Source organism: Dermacentor andersoni, chromosome 2 (genome assembly GCF_023375885.2).
Source record: "Dermacentor andersoni chromosome 2, qqDerAnde1_hic_scaffold, whole genome shotgun sequence".
Taxonomy (NCBI): Eukaryota; Metazoa; Arthropoda; class Arachnida; order Ixodida; family Ixodidae; genus Dermacentor; species Dermacentor andersoni.
Window position 1 is genome coordinate 76,706,294 of NC_092815.1, and position 20,295 is coordinate 76,726,588.

The window sequence follows — 20,295 nt, forward strand, 5'->3', positions numbered from 1 at the left end:
ATACACTGACTGTCCGAGCGGTCTGTATAAGACTGAACTAACGTTTGATTAAAAAGAAAGTTAACAGGAAGATGGAGACGAAGTGATCTACAGTGGTTGTAGCCAACGTTTCGACAAGGGGACGTGCTTCGTCAGGGCAACAGATGCAGTTCCGGTCCTAACGAAAAACACCTCCTCTGTTCGGCCATTGTTGAACACTTGATGCGTGACTGCGCCCTAAATGCATCGTCACGTGGCAACCAGACGAGTGCTTGCACGCGTTCGGGTCAGAAAGCATAGCCAGAGCAAGCTTCCCTCTCAAGTTCAGTGCATGCGCGGACTTGCAAACAATTTTGGTGTGATTGACGTTCTGTGATTCTTGCACTTCCGCTCACCACCGCCCCTCCCTCCCCCCGCGATGTTTTTCGCTCTGCAATGCGGGTCACTCAACTCACTTGGTGTTATCGCTTCTCTGGTGTCACGTGACGCGCCCGTTCTTCTTCCTTGTTTCTTTGTCGCGGCAGCCAATGCTGAATGTGTCTCGTGACCTTATACATCTTTTTTTTTTAATGTGGGCACATGTGCCCCCTGCTTGTACGGAGAGATTAGATGTGCTCAGCCTGTGATGGCGCACCCGTCAAGATGTCTTCTCCGAAGTGTTCACCTTGGTGTCGTGAGTGTGTACACACCGTGCAACGACACACATAAGGCACGTACACGTCACCGCCATTTTGTTGGCAGGCGGCAAAATCCTTTGTACTTCTTGTCGTGGTCATTATGCCTGGGCATTGAAAGACAAATAAATGTCTCCTTTTTTTAATTGTTTCTGCCGTGTTTCTCCCTGCTTTCCTCCTGCGCCATCAAACGACATGCAAAGTGACGTAATGAAATATGCGGCATACGACGCCTGCGGCAACGTATATAGCACGCAACATTTCGAATCCATAATAAACACACTCGATTTCCCTTATAATTTGACCTTCACAGGCCCGACGAAATTAAACGAATTATCCGGTGGGTCGAATTAAATGAAAATGCAAAAAAGAACGTCCACTCTAAACAATTCTCTGTTCGCACCTGACAAAAGACATCCTTTCAATGTTGAAAAAAAAAAACCGTTAGCTAGACCGCGACATGATGAACCCGTACCGTATAGATAATTCATCAAGCTGTTTAGCATGATGCGCTCAGTTCATCTCCGCGCACTCGTAGTTGACGCCTCATTGTAGCTGGTCCCTTATATATAGGAATGAACTTCGATGGGGTTTGCAAGAAGTGTGCAAAAGAAAAGCGCCAGGTGAAAATGAATTGCGGTCTATCTGATTAAATATGGTGGGCCTGTGCTACTTGAAAAGTTTGCAACCTTGTATACGATATCCGTCATGACTTAAAATGTACCACGAACTTGGAGAAATGTCATTACCGTATAAATACATAAGAAGGGAGATGCTAAGAAACTAGATAATTATGTGGATATACAAGATATTCACGTGCATTCACTTCTACAAAATATTGTACATTGTATAAGTTTTTTATAAGCAAAGTTATATTGTACAAAATATTCATTAATGTAACTTAGAGTAGAATCAGGGTAAGAAGCCAGAGAACAGGCTGGCATTAGAAGTGGGTGTTCAACAATGGACCATATCCGTGTCGTAAATCAATGGGAAAATCTGTGGGATATAACTAGCCTCTACATGTGACCTCTGGAGATTACAAGAATGTGTTCGATTCAGTAGAAAGGCGAACAGTCATTTGGGTATTGTATTATCAAAGATTACAAAAAGCATTGTTTACAGAGGTTCCACATTAACATATAGTCACACACACACACACACAAAACGGGAAAACACAGATTAAGGGTGTCAGGCAACGAGACGCAATCTCTCCGATGTAATCCACTGCACGTGCGAACGAAGTATTCATGAGGCTAGCTTTATAAAGGGTTGGGTGTAATGATCAACGGGCACTATCTGAGCAACTTGCGGTTTGCAGATGACATTGTCCTTTTATGCAACGCTGGAGGTGAGTTACAAAAAATGAAGGAGGGCTTGAACCGGCAAAGTTGAACGAGTCAGCTATACAGTTTAATAAGCACAAGGCTAAGATAACGTCCGATAACCTTGCAAGAAAACGAAAGTTCGCGATTTGTAGTAAGTCTTTTGAAACTGTCACATCAGGAGTATGCTCTTACCTAGGACAAGTAATCACAGAGTACTCCGATGAAGGGATTTGAGCAAATGTCCAGGACAATAAAGGCGGGTTGGAGCGTTTATGGTTATCACTGGAGTTATGAACGCCATCTCGCCGATAACCTTTGAAAAGTATGCCATCAATGCATTTTACATCTACGAAGCCGTAGGACGGGAACTTACCCTAAGGCTAAGCAGCCGACTTGAGCTGCGATATCGGAGAAACTTGGAAGACAAAACAGGAAATTGAGTGTATAAGCTAAGGGCTGCATAGTCCGTGTTGGAACGTAAAATGATGTATCCGTAACGATAAGAGACAGCAAGACGGCGGTGGTAGATTAAAGAATAAAATGGCGTAGCTGATGGTTTTAGTTCACATTAAGAGGGCGTAATAGATTAGGGCCGGTAACGTAATGCGCAGTTACAGAATTGGTCAGGATTAGGTGGTGAGATTAGGAAGTTTACACGCATAAGATGGAGTCACTTGACGCAATACATGGGTAATCGGACATCGCCGGGAGAAACTTTCGTCCTGCAGTGGACATAAAAGAGGCTGACTGGTTGTGATGATGTTGGCAATGATGATCGTGGCGGTGTTCCGCCATAGCCCCTTAGCCATCCAAATAAGTGATCCGAGGTGGTTGCTGCGACAACACGAACAGCGTGGGCAGGAGCCATCAACTACGTTACTGGTGAAGAAAGGTGAGATATTTAATACAGTCTAGCCCGGTTATAACGAAGTCGGCGGGAATCGGAAATCACTTCGCTATATCCGCTATTTCGTTATATGTGGACTATGAAAAAAAATGCTAACATGGGCATACCGATTTATTGCCGCTGAAAGAAGTGGTCCAGCGTCCCCTGAAAACGTTTCGCGAGTGCGGACTTCAGGATTGCGGCTTCCATACCATCCAACTTCGAACCAAAGATCTGGTCGAACTCCGGACTCCCGAGGTACATCCGTAGCGTGTCAACAGCTGCGATGGCCGCTGCGGAGGTGATCGGCGTAGGGGCACAACTAGCATCGTCGCATTCGCTGTCGGAGGTGCTGTCCGCCAAGGTCTCTTCCATGACACTCCCGGCAACTTCTTCAGTCGTGAAGTCCTCGGTGGCAACAAGGTCTTCGTCGGCGAAAACGAAGTTCATGTGGCTTAGACCCGCAGGCACAAGGTTCAAGTCGCTAGCAGAATTCCAAAGCTACATGCTGCATCGATGCTGCCATGCGATGCAGTGAAGCAACCTTTCGCTCCGCGGGAGAGCAGACGACGCCATGAAAGGACGCCGTCAGCCGAATTTCGCTCTTATTTTCGCGGAAAAAATCACCTCAACGACGCAAAAATGTGTTGATTGCCAGATTATTTTTCGGTTTGTATTAAATCTCTTCGTTATATCCGCTGACGCGCTCTTATTTACTTCGTTAAAACCGGACCCAAAATGTATTGAAAATGCAAAGATGGGAATGGGAAATTGAAATCCCTTCCTTATAACCGCTATTTCGCTATAAGTGGCTTCGTTATAACCGGGCTAGACTGTATTCGGGTTTACTTCGTATCTAAAAATTAAATGAAATTATGGGGTTTAACGTGCCAAAACCACTTTCTGATTATGAGGCACGCCGTAGTGGAGGACTCCGGAAATTTAGACCACCTGGGGTTCTTTAACGTGCACCTAAATCTAAGTACACGGGCGTTTTCGCATTTCGCCCCGATCGAAATGCGGCCGCCGTGGCCGGGATTCGATCCCGCGACTTCGTGCTCAACAGCCCAACACCATAGCCACTGAGCAACCACGGCGGGTTACTTCGTATCTCTGTGAGAGCGGTTCCGACATAAGGCTTAGCTGTGTTGTGTAAGCAAACATTGTCAGCCACTCCCGCTGTTTGTTATCTATTAATATCCGATTCACCAAACGGAAGGGTGCACTTAAGCTAGCACTGCCGAGAGAGTGCTGCTTTCGAAACAAAACTTCAGTGGCTGAGTCGACCGATCTTTGTTAGAAGGCCACTGGTTTAGACAAAATTAAGACTAACATGTTTTTGGTTCATCGATTTCCCTCGAAGCATTTACGCTACTTTCTTCTTGCGAGAACAGTACACTGTAAACACAAATGAGCCCATATGGGCGTTTTAACAGTTGATATGCCATTTTTCCCCCCTAGCTTAAAATGAGTACGCCCACGAGAAGAAGTAAAATAAGCTAGAACCATTATTATACCCCCGACCCCATTTGAAGGGGCATTGCGGTTGTAAAATGGGGGTTTTCAAGGAATAACGGTGGCGTAGGGGAAATTGAGACGAGCCAAACAGAGAAAAGAATAACTCAGCCATGACCAACAAGGCAGTCAGCCGCAGCGACAATTTCAGTAGGTATATTTCTGCAGTCAGATTCGAAATATCCCGCGCAATGTGTGTCGGCGCTGTTTTTCTGTTCGGAGTAGCCGCGCCTTGGTGCTGCAGAGGACGCCGAAGTCGGAACTACGCGCGGAGGAACACCAGCCTTCGGAGCGCGCGCGCGCGCGTTGAAGCAGCTTTCAGCGACGGCCATTCGACCAGCGACGGCACATTCTTCTACCGTGGTTGATGTTTCTCACTGCTTTGAACCCCCAAGACTCCACGGTAAGTGACTGTGAACGATTATTACATGTTCTATGAGTGTGCATGTGTTCTAAGTGAGGAGACGCGCTGATATGACTTGTTGAAGGTCTCGATACAACATGGCGCGACAGTTGACCGTCCAGAACCATTTTGCACGATCACTGTGTTTCTTCGAGCTTTGTCGTAATCGAGGCGACTTGAGTGCTCAGTCAAGCGAGTGTACTTAAAAATTAGGATTTTATATAATGAGGGACTTTGCCGCGTCTTTAATTGGGCGGATGTGAGCATTCGACATGATCCCCGAAGCGCAAGCCACTACCATAATAGTTACGTGCAGTGCGAGGTGAGCTAAGCTTCGCCGCCTAACCGCGGCCTGAAAATGTGGCGGCTCGTTAAGGGCTTACTGCGGTGCGCGTGTGTGAGTGTTTGTACAGCGATCATTTGAGCGAGAACCGGCGGCGCTTCTTTGTGCGCGGTATCTGCTAGCTGGCGCGTACGTGGCGCCAATCCCCTAGCTCGTGCGATTGTGTGCAGTAGGTCGCCCACTTAGCGCGCATTGTGCAGATTTGCCAGTACGCTCCTTTCTATCGTCTGTGTCTCTTCGCGCCCACGTCGTTGATTGTGCAGGCAGTGCGCGACTGCGGCACGTAGCATGTAGAGCCTACGCACGTCGACTTTGATCTACGGGCGTGAAATGTCGGCGGCGCGTTTGTGGTATTAAAAGAGTGTGGTGAGCTTCCAAAGGCACTACGGGTAAACGCCGCATGAGCTGCCGGTCAGAGTATAAGAACCTCTTTATTGTTAGCGTACTGCTTGGCGGTAACAGGTGTCCTGCTTGGGTTCAGATTACTGGATACGCCGTCACTTGAACCTCGGCGGCCGGAGCAGGTGAGTACCAGTGGCGCCGGCACCTCGGCCGGCAGAAAACGGTGCCCGTGCCGTGACGAGATATATCAATTTACGCGATAGCATTGCCGGTGATAGGCCATACGGGCGCGTCGCTCCATGCCTGTGTTCTTTGCTGAGGCCGCCACTACGCCTGCGGTGCACTTACTACGTTATATCTATATAGTCGATGCTTGTGCAATGTTGTTATTCAACAGCTGGCGCTGTGCTCTGGATACCTGAACTTGTTTAATGTTTAATTACTTTGCTGCTGTGCCATTGCCTATTGGGTACAGATATTTAGTATTGAATTCTAGGTGCCAAATTAACACAAAGAAGTTGCGCTTTTCAACTCAGGATCATATCACACATCACAGCGTCATCCTATATTGCACGAGTATTAATAACAAAATTTCTGTTGCTGGTGAAAAAAAAAAAAGGGCAGACCGATCAACCTGTAACCTGTATCTGTGAGAAAAATGTGCTTCAAGTCCGCGATTGTCTATAAAAAAAGGTACTACCTTGGTATTCAATGTCAGTAACACTCATAAGTTATGCATCCTTTTGTGTAAAATAATTTGTCTTAGAAGCCATTCATTGTAAGGGATCAGTAAACATCTCATAGCTTAAGTAGTGCATATGTGCATGAGTTGGGCAAAGGTATTGGTTTGTAAAGAGCAAAGCCATTAAGATATAAAATATTGGCAAGCTTAGTTTAACAATAAGCTGACGAATATACAAAACCTAATGTAGCAGCAGATGTTCTCCAAGATAAGCTTGTGACCAGCTTTTTTGTGTTCTGTGTGATCACTGTAGTGTCAAATTTTTCATTTTTATTTCAGGACTGCGGCTGCGGTCGTTTCATTGCCAACTGTGAGGATGAAGCATCTTCATGGCCGGAGATCGGGCGCCTCCCATCAGTTTCCCTTTTCAGCAATAGAGGCCTTGGTATGCTCTTACCTAGAGTTTGCTTTTTTACCCTGTATGTTTTGAGCGCAATGGCTAGTTTAGCGGCATTACTTAGAGTGATTGGTGTGACACCTGTTCCATAGGAGGTATGCAGGTTATCCCACGTAACTCTAGCAAACTTTTAAAAATATAAATATGCCATCTAGCTGCACAGAACCTATGTAATGTTGTTTCCTGTCTCTTGGAAATACTTGGATTTGCTGCATTTTGCCTAATTACCTAATTAGTCTTAATCAATTAATCAACTTCTCAAATGTAATTAGATAAAAAGTCTGAATTATAAAATTGTAGAGCAACGTGAAAATTTCCCAGTACAGCTATCTGTGGCTCAATATGTGCTACATAATGTGTTTTTAGAGCATGAAAGAAGCCTGAGAATCTCGCAAAGTGCCTTGAGTATGTTTCTGTGTGACAGCGCCTGTGTTGTGTTCTTCCTTCAGTCCTCGTCTTTTGCGCTGTACTAACAGTCGACCTCGAGTGGCCATTCCCGTGGCAGTCTTGCATGTATTGAGTGCTTGCCCTGTATAGGCATGTGTGTTTCCAGTAAGCAAAAAATACTGAAGGAGCCCAACGTGATGTATTTCAGGACAAGTGTATGGTGTAAATTACTATGTGACAATAAAATAAACTGAAACAAGACTTCACAGTAGAGGTATGCAGGTGTGTGCATCAGCATAATGACGAAAACCTCATGCAAGTTTAGAAAAATATTCATTAAGTTAGTTTCTGTCATTCTTCTCTGTCACATTATTATTGCAAAAATGTGCTCTCTAGTATTGCACGATTAAAAACACAGTTCAAACACATCATTTGCTGGAACCTTGACATTCATAGCAACATAGAGAAGAATGGTTAAAAATTTGCTTTGCTTCTCTGACCTTCATTTTAGGTCTTTCTCATGTTTGCTAAGCTTCTTAAACTATCATAGACCCCTTCCAGGGTTTACAGGCAGCTTGAGCACATTGTGCCAGATTGTGGAGAAGCTGCAGAGGTCGCAGTGTGTATAATGGTGTGCGGTAAATGCAAGTTTATTGCAAGATGCATTATGCTCAGTACCAATTATATTAAGTTGTAATTTTAGCAAAAATATCTGTTTTCCAGATATATATCGATGTGTCTCCAAAGAACTGCACTTTTTAAAAGAGTTGCTCATTCTCTGTCTACTGTTCGGTGTTGTTAAATGCATGTATGTTGGACAGCATAGTGCTTGGCCTTCAGCTGAAGGTAGTAGTGTAGGTAGTAGTGTAGAAAGTGGTAGCAGTAGTAGCTTTATGCATGTGCATAAAGCTGCAGTAAGCCAAATGTGAAAAGATAAGGGCTAATACGATACAGCCATGTAGCAAAATTTACACAAGCAAACTGTTTGATGCAATCCCTAGGAAACTAAGCAAAAATATAAGAATGTGCTTATATGATAAACAGTACCTATGTTTCAGGCGCATGGCCTTCTACCGCCATATTCCATAACAGTTCATTATTTAACACTTTAAAACTACTTGCCCTGTTTATGTCTAACTGCTCTAAATTCGAAAATTTTCATTGATTGCACTATGAAGGTTTTGGCCGTGGCTTAAGTTACTGCCAGAATTAAATTTATAGTTGTGGCCGTCCTATGTGTGATAACAAAAAGCCATTTTGGAACCAGGTGACTGTTATGCAGTATGCTAAGTGTGCGTATTAGAACAACCACTTATATTTTCATTGTAACCATGTATAAAGTATGTATGTACACATCTCGAAGCCATAGACTGTGTACTGTTAATTGGAGGTGTTATTGTGTGGAGTAGGTTTTTTTGTAAGCATTGTCTAGAATTTGCACTACATTAAGGTGTAGTGAAGCCAAGCGAAAAATATTGACAAAATGGCTAACGTACATTCTTAAGAGTATTAAGCGCACTTAGATGACTTTACAGCATGTAGTAAAACAAGAATGGGAACTGAAGTGCTTAATTTTTGTTCATTATTACCATATGGCACCAACATGCAATGAAGACAAAAGAGGAAGAGAAGTGAAGTGCACTAAAGGGCAACTCGCTCCTGATAGGAGCTGCATTCACATCTACATGATGCATGCAATCTTTGAGTTATAGCAGCAGCTAACCACCTGTTCACATTGTTGCACATTTGTATTGTTTATGTACTAAGTCTGGCCCTGGAAGTGTTAAGCAGTGCCACTTGTGGCATTGGTGCTGCATGCAAGACATCCTTCTAACCACAGGTGTTATGTATTATGTAAACCTAAGTTCTTTTAAATTCATGTAACCCACAAAAGTTCCATTTGAAAGGATGTGCCATATTTGCCACCATTGCCATGAGTAGCATTGGCTGACAGTCACAGGGTGAGACGTTAACCTTGCTCAGCTATTATGCAAAACTATTTTACATACAAATGTGGTAATTAGTATACATGCCGAAAGCCTCACAGAATAAAATTTTTTATTCGCATCTTACAACGATTGTTATTTTGCTTTAACTCAGGAGGCCTTTCTACCTGCGTTGCATCCTGTGGCTGTACCACTCCAACGATCTCGGCAGAATCGTTACACAGGTGTGTTCTTTTGTGATTCTCAGTACTGATATTTTCTAGTTTACGTTCAATGTAAATGCACAGATCAAATGAAAAACAGGTTAAAAGATGAGCTCACAGGCACTGTATCCAAATGTTTGTTAGGAAGGAAAATCTTTTTTACAAGTTGTCATTATAGCAACACAAGAGAGTGTGCACATCACACCACCAGTACCTAGCAAGCAACAGCATTATACCGTAGAAGAAGCCAAAACATCAGGCGAAAACCTGTACTAAACTAGGGACTGTATTAAGACCTTTTCGAGGCTTAAACTATTTCTTGGGTTACTCTGTCTAATTGCTTGAACTGAACTGACGTGTCCTGCAAAACAATTTGCATTCGCATTTGATACAATCTGCAGCAAAATATGAACAAAGGGCTGCAATACTCTAAGGGCCTACTATTGAAGTTGCAACCAGTCTTCCCAGTGTACTGCAGCCTCAGGAACATGAAATGTGGTACACTGTACCACATGCACACACAACAAATTTTAATCCATGGGCATCTGTACACTGTGCTTGTGCAGGACTGCGCAACTGGCTGTTTATTCGTGATTGAAACAGCTACGTACATCAAGACTGTATTGGGAAGCCACCATCTTTTTCAGTCAGTGTAACAGTCCATAAACATATGGATTTCCATGAGCATTTTGTCTGCCACACTTTTCTTTGTCGTTTTTTTTGCACTCCAGCTTTGATGGCTGCAAGGCACTTCAGGCTGGCTGAAGAGACAGTGGTAGCCTAGTAGGTGGCCTCACAAAGTTGTTATTTTGATTTTTAAGAGCCGACTTGCTTTGGACAATGCTGAATAACACATCAAAAGGCACGGGATTATTGACAAGGTTAGAATGACTTTGAAAGAAGTTTAAGGCTTCTTTTAAACTCTGATCTGTCTGCTGAGACGAAATCATGTCAGCTTTTAATGAAGCAATGTTCAGGTTGGAAAGCTGCAAGGCTGTGTGGGTACTCAAACACCATCATTGCTTCATATAGCTGAAGTTGCTGTGACATCAAGGCAGAAGGAAATGACATGGCAAAAGAAAGGTTGGTCGACAAAGGACTCATTGGCAATTATGTAGGTTCAAGGGCTATTGCACTGAGTAAGAAAATGTGTTCCTGATACAGCGTGAACAGTGTTAATGCTGAAGAACAAACTGGCACCATCTCCCCAGTCCTACACAAGCACGTGCATAGAAAGGGATGCCTGTTGGCCTTGAGGGCCACCACTGGAGGGATCACCTGCTATCGCTATGACATAGAATGTGACATCAGATGACTATAGTTCACACCTTTGCTGCAGCTCGCTGGCTGGGCAATTGAAGCCTTGATTGTAAGGATGAAAAGTTTCAATCACAAGGTGGCAATTTAGTTGCCAACTCTTACAGCATGGTTCACTACTCAGTGCTGCAGTGCTGGACGTATTTGACCAAGCCTGGTGCAAGTTCTCATGAATACCCATGTTCAAGCTGCCGCTAGATACTTAGTTGATAAAGTCACTGAAAATGAAATTTGGTCATCGAAAGAGTCATGAAAACGATGCACACAAGGCTTGTAGCGTGCTTACTTCGTATGACCTCAGTCAAGACACCCTGTGTAGAGATGCTGGCAAAAGTGCAGCAGAAGTGTGGATTGAGGAGACAAAAATATAAGCTGTTCAAGTTCCACATATAACAAACTGATAATAAATCGCCGTTCAGCAAGAACTCCGGCAAAAGGGGCAAGCCGCACTCCCCACAACGAATGCTATAAAAACAGTACTGTTATTGCAGCAAAATTGCCTATAGCTCTTTTGATAGCTTGATAGCTGGTAGCTACTTCATGGTAGCACTTGATAGCTGGTATCACACAATGTTTTCTATGCCACGGAAATATTCCAGCACGTGGGGGCCACAATTCTCCTAGAGGCCAATACAGACACAGGTTTCCAGCAAGCATGGACTAAAGATTTTTCCGTTTGCATTGATGTAGTCTACCACATTTTGTTTTCTTGGGTGCACAGTCACACTGGGGTAACAATTTTCTGCCTCAATATTCATCGCAGGGAGCACTGCAGCCAGCTAAAGCGAGTTTTTTGTTCACACCTTGCCACAGATGCGGCAAGATGTAGACTTGACCCATTTTTCTAGGCACATTTGTTGGGTTCAAGAAAGAGCACAGAGTAGCTTAAGAACTTTATTCCTTCTAGATTTAAGGCGTGGGGCCAGGTATTAACCATTGTTTTAAGAATTTTCCCAAACCGGGAAAGATACTTTCTTGAAAGTCTTCTCATATCAGCTTGATACAGTCCCTGGCTTAGTATGGGTGCATGTGCTGTGGCTTTGTTTTAGTCTGTTTAAAAGGTCGTTTTCCTTTTGAGTGTTCCAGTCGCAAAGAAATCATAAATATATTTTGATTTCAGGAACCCTTGTGACATTACATAATTCCTTTACATGTTGCAACCAAGCTTATTTTTTAAACACATGCCTTTCTTTCAGCATGAAAAAAACATCTTAGATGAAACAAGGCAAAAATGGCTGCTTATGCATTTGTACGATATTCCAACTGAGAGGGGTGAAAAGTAATAAAATGTTCTACTTTCATAATTTTTCTACCATGTGTACAACATTTCTTAATAGGAATGAAGCAAATTCACTTTTATCACTAGCCTATTACAGAAACAAAAAATGACAAACTGAGCTTTTAAGGGGGCCCTCCGAAGGGCCCAGTCCGTGCGTCTTCTTTTCTAGCGCCATGGCTGTGAGCGCAGCTGAGCACATCTGCAGCCTGCACACCCTGTTCTAGAGGTGATCTGCTGCCTGTGGAAAGACTAGACGTGCTGATATGGCGTGGTATTATGTGCACAGTCTTCCCCCGTGTTTAGTACACGGGGTTGCATAATCTGTAGTTTCAGAGATGCATTGAAGTTTGATACAGACAAAGCATTCACCTCCACTGCCAGCACTTTTCATGATGGTGTCGTTCCACTGTGTGTGGCAGTATCAAAGAGGACAGGGTGGATGCGAAAGCAAGGCTGGGTTTGCTTCATGCTACCTATGTGAAGGTATCGTTAACACACCGTGAAACCGTATCTTTGGTCGCTGACTCTCAAATTCAAAATTTTTTTCTCATTCAGATTTGTGTTTTCTGACTGCGGCCCTTTCCGTGGGAAAACAATCCATTTGCAAATGTACTTATTTGACTAAACGGTCGAATCTGAGTACAACAAACCAAATTGCTGATTTTAGTGCATTCGTTATGTTGGGGTTCCTTTGTATATGACTCCAGAAAAAGCCGACCATTGTCTGCTCACACTCCGCCGCGTCCGCCCATATAGGAATAAACTTAATTTTGGTTGGCCACGATGCTTATTGGTGTAGTAGCTGTCGTGTGTCCACCCATACACATTTTGTTGGCTTCCCGAAAACCTCAAAGAACAGCGGTATTTTGCTTATGTGCATTCACTAATCAAATAAGTACATGTTTGCTAGAATCCCCATAATATTGAGTCAGCTGGTCTGCTTGAAAATGTTCAAAATATGGCAGTTAGATTTGTAATAGGAAGTCATACTAAAAGGCTTTGTATTACTGAGAGCAAGGGTAAGCTGCAATGGCAGGATTTAAAAGACTGGGAAATCTCTTCAGTTAAGATTATTTCAAGCATATACTGTTCCAAACATGTAGAGATAGAGAAATTCATATCAGGCTATCATCATACCTCACAAGAAAGAGATTACACTAAAAAGGTTTATTAATTTCCTTTACTTATAGGTGATGCCTCACATTGTTTTTTCCTTGGACCAAAGGGACTGCAAGGTTTTTCGGCCTGCAATTGTTTGCATAGTTTTCAAAGATAATTCCCTCCCTGCTTTGTGTGCTTGATTTGAATGTAAGTTGCATTACACAGAATGTATACCCCCCCTGCAATGCCAGTACAGACGAAGCAGGTACTAAATGAATAACCACGAAAGGATTTTGGAGCGAGCAAAAATGGCATGTGCAATAGATATGCGTAGATGTCCCGTTGGTGTTGCTGTCAAACAAGAAATTGGGATATCGAGGAACTGAGCAAAGTAACTACATGTGTGCTTGCCAAACTATAGCTGTCATTTACACCTTGATTGTGACTTAGCTACCAAAAGAAGTTTTTTTGTCTTGTTCTTTTTCTGTTAAAATGTACTTTTTTCTTTGTCTACTTTCGTTTGGGTTTTTGTAGCTATATCGTGCACATGTGACCAATAATGCCGTGTGGAAGTTAGTGGTTGTTGGTATTTCTCACTGCCTGTCGTTTGTTCAATGTGTGTACTAAAGTCAATAGAGCACCAACCAGTATAAACTAGTGTGTTGAATTTGTTTTCTTGTTTTAGTACAAATGATCTGACTGGTTATGTGCCCAAATAAACAATTAGATTATGAAAACAAAGTTCATCAGAACATGTCATGCATTTTACTTATAATTACCCTATTTCAACTGCAGAACCCACATATTAAGGCATGTAGATTTAAGTAGAACAAGTCTTTTTGCAATCCTTAGTTCTGAATAGGTGAGAGCAGCGCTAAGGGCACAAAGTGAGTCCACATAGATAAATGGCATGGTGCACTGTGCACTGACTAATAATTGATGTGTTTTTGCAACAGATAAGCAAATAAATATCCAGTAATGCCTTGTCAGAGGCACGAAAGCACATAAAGAGGCAGGGGGTGGTCAGTTACAAATGTGCTGTGGTTTCAGGTTTGTTAATAAGCATACCACTTTTCTGTAACTTCAGAGAACATGTGCTGCGCTGACACATTAATCTTTTTTTTTTTTCTTGTTGTTATATTGTGGGATTTGATTAGTTTCTGGGTTAATGGTTGCTGCTTTCGCTAACATGTTGCACTTATGAAATTTGGGCTGTCATCTGCACTGTTTACAGTGTATGTATTCTTATGGTCACATTATAGTGGTGCTTAATCGTGAAGGCTCTCATTCAAATATAAGCTTGTCTGGTCTACATATGCTTTCCTTCATGCCAAAGGAATAAGATATACCATGTTTATGTCAGAAGGAAAGAAATTGAGACTGGTGTCTATTATTGCACATAAATCTATGCTTAGTTGCGTTAACATTTTTGCATAATTTCAACAACTTATTTAGTGCATTTCTGTAACATTCACACTCTTTCTTATCCACTTAGGTGTAAGGAATAAAGGCAAAAAAGTAAAGCATTGCAGTGGATTTAACTTAATGCTCTTGATTCTTGTTACCTTCTTGATAGCTTTTCTATTTGGAAGAGCATATGTACAAAAGCATGTTTTGACCAAATAGGCTGCTGTTTGGGAGGCTTTGCAAGCACCACTATAACGTGACAAAAGCAGTGTGTGGCCATTTGGTTATATAAATTCTGGTGTAATGACACCACAAAAAGTAAACAAAGATATGTACGCACATGACACAAGCACCGGATCTCACTTCAAGCTTTAAAATAAGGAAACAGGCAATATTTAATAACAGGTGGAGACATGATGTGATGATATCTGTTAAAAGAAATTCTTTATGCAGTGCAACTAATGGATCACTGATACATTCGTCATACTTTTTAAATGTTGCAAGCCACAATTACCTTGCATGTTGTCAGGTCGTAATACCTGGCTACAACGCAAGTTTTGTGGAACACAGGACCGCAGTCACATTCTTTGCAGTATTTAACATTGTGTGATGGAGGATTGTTTCACACAGATGACTCATACTCCCTCAATTTCCCTGATTTCGCATTAATAGAGCATCCCATCTGTCCAATGTAGGCACGGCCTTATGATGGCAGCAGACTACACAACGCTTGCGGCCTAGCTCACTAGATGCATATTGACACGTGTACTTATCTTTATCGGGCGACCACGTTTCGCCGCTTAACAACTGTAATCGCACAGCGACGGACGCGCCTGCATGTATCCGACGTTTCTGGAAAGTTATCGATGATTCTACCCGGCTGTCTGTTGTCGCCGAACCTTATGTTATCTGATTTCATCGCCTGACGCGAATGGCGTAGAACATTGTGGAATACGCGCGGGTCCCAGCGATTAGTCTGGAACATTCGACGGCTGCTGTATAAAAGCCGACGCGCTTGACCCGCTGGGCAGATTTTCGACGATCGCCGAGCGTGTTCGCCGCTATCGTTGTGCTATAAGTGTAGCCTGTTTTGTGGGCACAGGTTCGCCCAATAAAAGTTAGTTTTGTCGTTCACAGTACTGCTACTGTGTTATTCAACGTCACGACCACGTGACAATATTGTGCTTCAACCACAACCAACCTTTTCCTTTTTTTGGCTTCTGCCTTTTATTACAGCACAAAACTCTCCTAACAAGGGCCTAAGAAAACAATGATTTGCGCAACTAAATTAGGCATGAATATGGAATATAATGAATGAGATGAAGTAAAAAAGTGGTTGCAGTTGTTTCGTATGCATTTGTAATTTTCATGGGTAATTGTGTAGCTGGTCTCTACGGGCAAAAATTTTTTTTCTGTATGAAACATGTGATGAGAGATTTGCTCTGATGAGAAAAAAAGACAAGCCAGGAAAACAAATTAATTTGTTGCGTGCAGCACAATTTGCAGGCGGTGCACTGTGCAACGGAGGTTATGTACAGTCAGCCATTCCCATCCAGTCATGCTTGCATTGCATACACACATTGTATTAATTTGAGATTGCGGCTAATGAAGTTTGTGTGGAATAACTCTCATTCGCACATAGTGATGCACTGCAAAATAGATTGGTTCGTTCCTGTGTTCATCAAAACTTGTAGCCAAAAATTATGAGCAGATGTACATAAGATAATTAAGCTTTGGCAGATTAGCACGAAAAGGACAAATGCATCAGTCATTCTCAGCTACATTGCACAAAGAATTTGTTTTTGAATTAATGACATCACTTACTGTCACTATGTGATGTATATGATGTCTGTTTTCTTATTAAAGCGAGAGTTGAGGTTAGGCACTTGTGTCCTGCATGTCTTTGTCTTCGTTTGCTTCTGTGGTGCCATTACACCAGAATAAGTCCATGACAGGAGCTGCCAGTCTATGCAGTTATACTACATTGGGCTCAGTACGCCTGGCGGCCTGAATGTGACGAGTGCGAAGTAGCAGTAAGAACTTCAGAAGGGTAGAATTTTGTGTCGGTGGTGCATATTACAGTATGGTGAAGCGCTATAGATGGAACAGTGTGAGGCGAGACAGATGGGAAAGTGCTACAGACAACTGTGAATGTTTACTGGAAAGTTTCGCTGCAGCGGGACAATGCATGCGTTATCCTGGTGCAGCAAAATTTGCCAATGTTCATAGTTGTCAGTAGTACTTGCCCATCTACATTACACTTCACCGTACACTAGTAGCAGTAACAACATAAACCAAGTGACCCGAGCAATAATGAAAGCCCACAGAATTGCCAAATTGTAGGAGAAATGTTTCAGTGTAACACATGTTTTGTTAACTGACAAGCAAATGGCATACATGTCTGCGAACCGATGATCAGATGCATTTTTCATGCACATACATTATTTTGTACAACTGCTTCCTGCTTTGGTTTTTTATGGCTTTTAGGAAGCATTCCAAAGTACTTAACTGTTTGTCTGTTCTAAAATTGAATCTGTTCTCAGCCAGCACTATGTGGCATTACTGCATAAGCCCTTACTTCGTCAGTGTCCTTCGCACTGTTCCCAACTAAATATGAATAACCAAATAACCATGTTTTTAAATTTTCAGATTATGAAGAAAATACTCTTAATATGTATTTCATTAGAAAAATTTTCTCAATTTTAGGAAGAAGTCTGGCTGGCCCCAAGCCTGGTGCAAAATGAAGAAATGGCACTCCACATCAATTCATGTTTACTTGTCGTCATAACCAGTCTGTTAGCTTAATTTTTGGTTCTTCCTATTGAATTCTCAAGAAAGGTACCAACTCTGTCATTCAATCTGCAAACAAATTTTTGCACTTGGGGATGCAGCCATGCACAAAGCCTTTGAGCTCATTAATATCTTTATTTTTTAAAGAAAGTGCAGCTGCTGCGTGGAGCAATAGGTTGAATAAGACGAGGGTAAATGAAAAGATGGCGAAATTAGTCATCAACAGTTGTCCAACAAAGGAAGTCTCAAGCTGGAGGCAACATCTTTGCAAGAGAACCAAATGGCTCCAGCCTGAGACATTCGTTGTTCAACCTGGCAAGTCTCCTTCTCTAAATATTTCCTCTAGCCTGAGACCTATATCCATTCCACCACCCTTGACCAACAATACACCTATACATTTGGCAACCCATGGAAAGGTAGCAAATTCACATTCAAGGAAAGGGAATGTAGTGTGCACCCTGGAAGGTAGCATGAACAGTATTTTATTTACTTAATGAAATGCAGATTTGCTATCCAATTACTTTATTTTGATCCCCGTTTTATAATTGGACAGCATGGTTCCTCAGAGAGAATAATAATTCGAAGCTCACACAATTTTGCTCCTTTATGTCCGTTAAATCTGTCCTGGTTGCTACACTATCAGCCCTGTCTGCAATTGCGTAGCAGTGTTTTGAGCATGCATCCAAATTCAAAAGAATAGTTAGGCTTCTACCTCAGAATGTTTGCTACTGTGTTGCAGCTCGAATTCTATGTCTAGGTGGTCACTGTGATGCCATGTGCTTTTTAAATAAGACCAATACGCTATTTGAAGGGCAAATAAATGCAATCTCAAATGACCTCAGCTCGGGGAATGACACAATTGGAGGTCAATGTGATAAGGAGGATTTGATTTCTGAAAACAAGGCACTTAAACGGGAGAAAGCATGACTAATTTCGTATAAAGATGCTGCTTTTGGATATGATCAGGGAAGGTACTTGTTCGTGGCTGCATTTGCAACATGTTACATTGCTGGCTTTATATATTGCACTGGGTACAGTGAAATGTTGCTGCTTGCACAATATTCAACTAAACATGGTAGCCATGCTAATGTGTCCATGCAGAACACAACTCATCCACTATTATGGACTACAGTGGAATCTCGATAAACGAAAATCGCTTCGAAACTGCCGCTTAAATAGGACACCATCCTGATAATTGGTTGGCTCTCTGCAATGTCTCTCAGTAAATATAATGCCTGGTAAATGGAACCAATTTCCCTGGCACCTTGAGGCTCCATTTAAAGAGCACCCACTGTAAAAATATAGGGGGGATCGTGTTTGGAACTTTCGTAAATGTAGTCTTAAACAAAACCGCATTTCAGTGGGAGCGAAATGCAAAAGCACCTGTGTACTTAGACAGGTGCATGTTAAAGAACCCCAGGTTGTCCAAATTAATTCGGGTTACTCGCTATGGCATGTGTCATGATCAGAAGGTGGGTTCTGGTTCGTAAAATACAATAATTTTTAATAGCTTGCTCAGAAATCCAGCACTAAATTATGTAGCTTGTTTGTGTGATGAGTCCCAATTTCTTAATTTAGTACTTTGACATTTATCATATTTGTGTACTAGTCCATGCAAAATACCACTGATCGGCCTCATTATACCAGCCACTGTTAATTAGGAATGGCTTAGTCAAGCAACTTAAACTTACAGCACAAACACCTAAGACGAACCACAAAAGGAAGATACAACACACACTGGTGCTAACTTCTTTATTTCTTCGTCGTCGATGCAATATAAACCCTAGGCCACACTACCGCGCAGGCACTCAGATTACATTGCAGAGATCTGCCAAATTATCACATACGCAAGCGTAGGAAGTCAAATTCAGATGGATGCAGGGACAAAGATATCTTACTAATGCAATTATCGCCCTGCCTTTCTTGTGGTAAGCCTCTAAGGCAAGCTGCACATGCTCATTCTTGCTTTTGCCAAGAATCGACGTCCCATCAAGTTGTGCCTCACAATTGTTGCAAGAGTTTATATGCGCACCAAGGTGCGCTCCTCTATCTACATATTTGTTTACTTGTTGCGCATGTTCCCTGAGTCGCTCATTGATGCAATGCCATATCTAGCCAAGCTATGTCTTAGCACATGAGAGTGAATTGTATAAACCACGCCGACCGCGCACAACACGTATGAAGCATCATGCCGAATTTGGCGTCCTCCTCTGCCCTCTCCGCAGGTGCGGGAGCATAGCTTTAAAAGCTTGTTCGGTGCAGAAAACGCCAAAGGAACACTATGCCTGCAAGCAATTTTCTTGAGTTGATAGATGACCTTATGTGTTTAAGGGACTGCGCAGGGAACATGCACAAAAAGTAAACAAAAATGTAGATAGAAGAGTGCACATTGTTGCGCATATAAACTCTTGCAAAAATTGTGAGGCACGACTTGATGGGACGTCGATTCTTGGCAAAAGCATGAATGAGCTTGCGCGGCTTGCCTTAGAGGCCTACGACATAAAAAGGCAAAATGATAATTGCATCAGTGACATAGCTTTGTCCCTGCACCCATCTGAATTTGAGTTCCTACGTTTGCATATGTGATAATTTGGGAGATCTCTGTAATGTAATGTGTGCGCCTGTGCAATTGTGTGGCCTAGGGCATATATATGCATCGACGACGAAGAAATAAAGAAGTTGTCAGTTAGTGCCAGCGTGTGTCGTGTCTGCCTTTTGCGGATCGTCTTAGGTGTTTGCGTTGTAAGTTTTAAGTTCAGAATTATGTGCCAACTAGGCCAAATGAAGTTTTACTCTTAGTCAAGCGAGCTCAATATATAGTCTGTGCAAAAGTGTGGAGCGTCAGTACAAAGTAACAGTTCAAACACATGGCTCTGTAGTTACAGTTCAGTATGAAACGAGATAAGATTTCTTAGCATTTCTTTCATTTACTAATTTCATTGTGTTAGGACATGTAGAATACTAGCAACTGGCATGCTTACAATGTACAGTGCTCTTTTTTAAAATCCAGACAATTGTTTTACTGGGGCAGAAATGTGCTTTCTTTTGGGCCCGGAAGTGAACATATTATATTTCTTACATTTGGTGTAAAATAAATTTTCTTCACTGTCAGTGTGTGTCTCGTGCATTTTTCCTTTCAGCAAGTAGCAACTGCTCTCGAAGGCGTTTGCTGGCCTCGGAGGCACTGCCGATAAGCTAGGACGACTGTATAAAAGCTTTGCAAAGAGGGGCTCTGTGATCAGCGAAAGGGAAAAAA

The 20,295-nt window shown here is 42.4% G+C and overlaps 1 protein-coding gene and 1 long non-coding RNA gene across 2 annotated transcripts in view; both read left to right on the plus strand.

Moving 5' to 3' along the window:
- LOC126541797 (uncharacterized) overlaps positions 1-20,295 on the plus strand; it is an 89,149-nt gene that overhangs the window by 32,763 nt on the left and 36,091 nt on the right. The window lies entirely within an intron of this gene.
- Positions 4,269-20,150, plus strand: LOC129387639 (uncharacterized). Its single transcript, XR_008614831.2, has 4 exons — positions 4,269-4,785; positions 6,492-6,597; positions 9,097-9,166; positions 16,956-20,150. It is a non-coding gene; the product is annotated as an uncharacterized lncRNA (long non-coding RNA).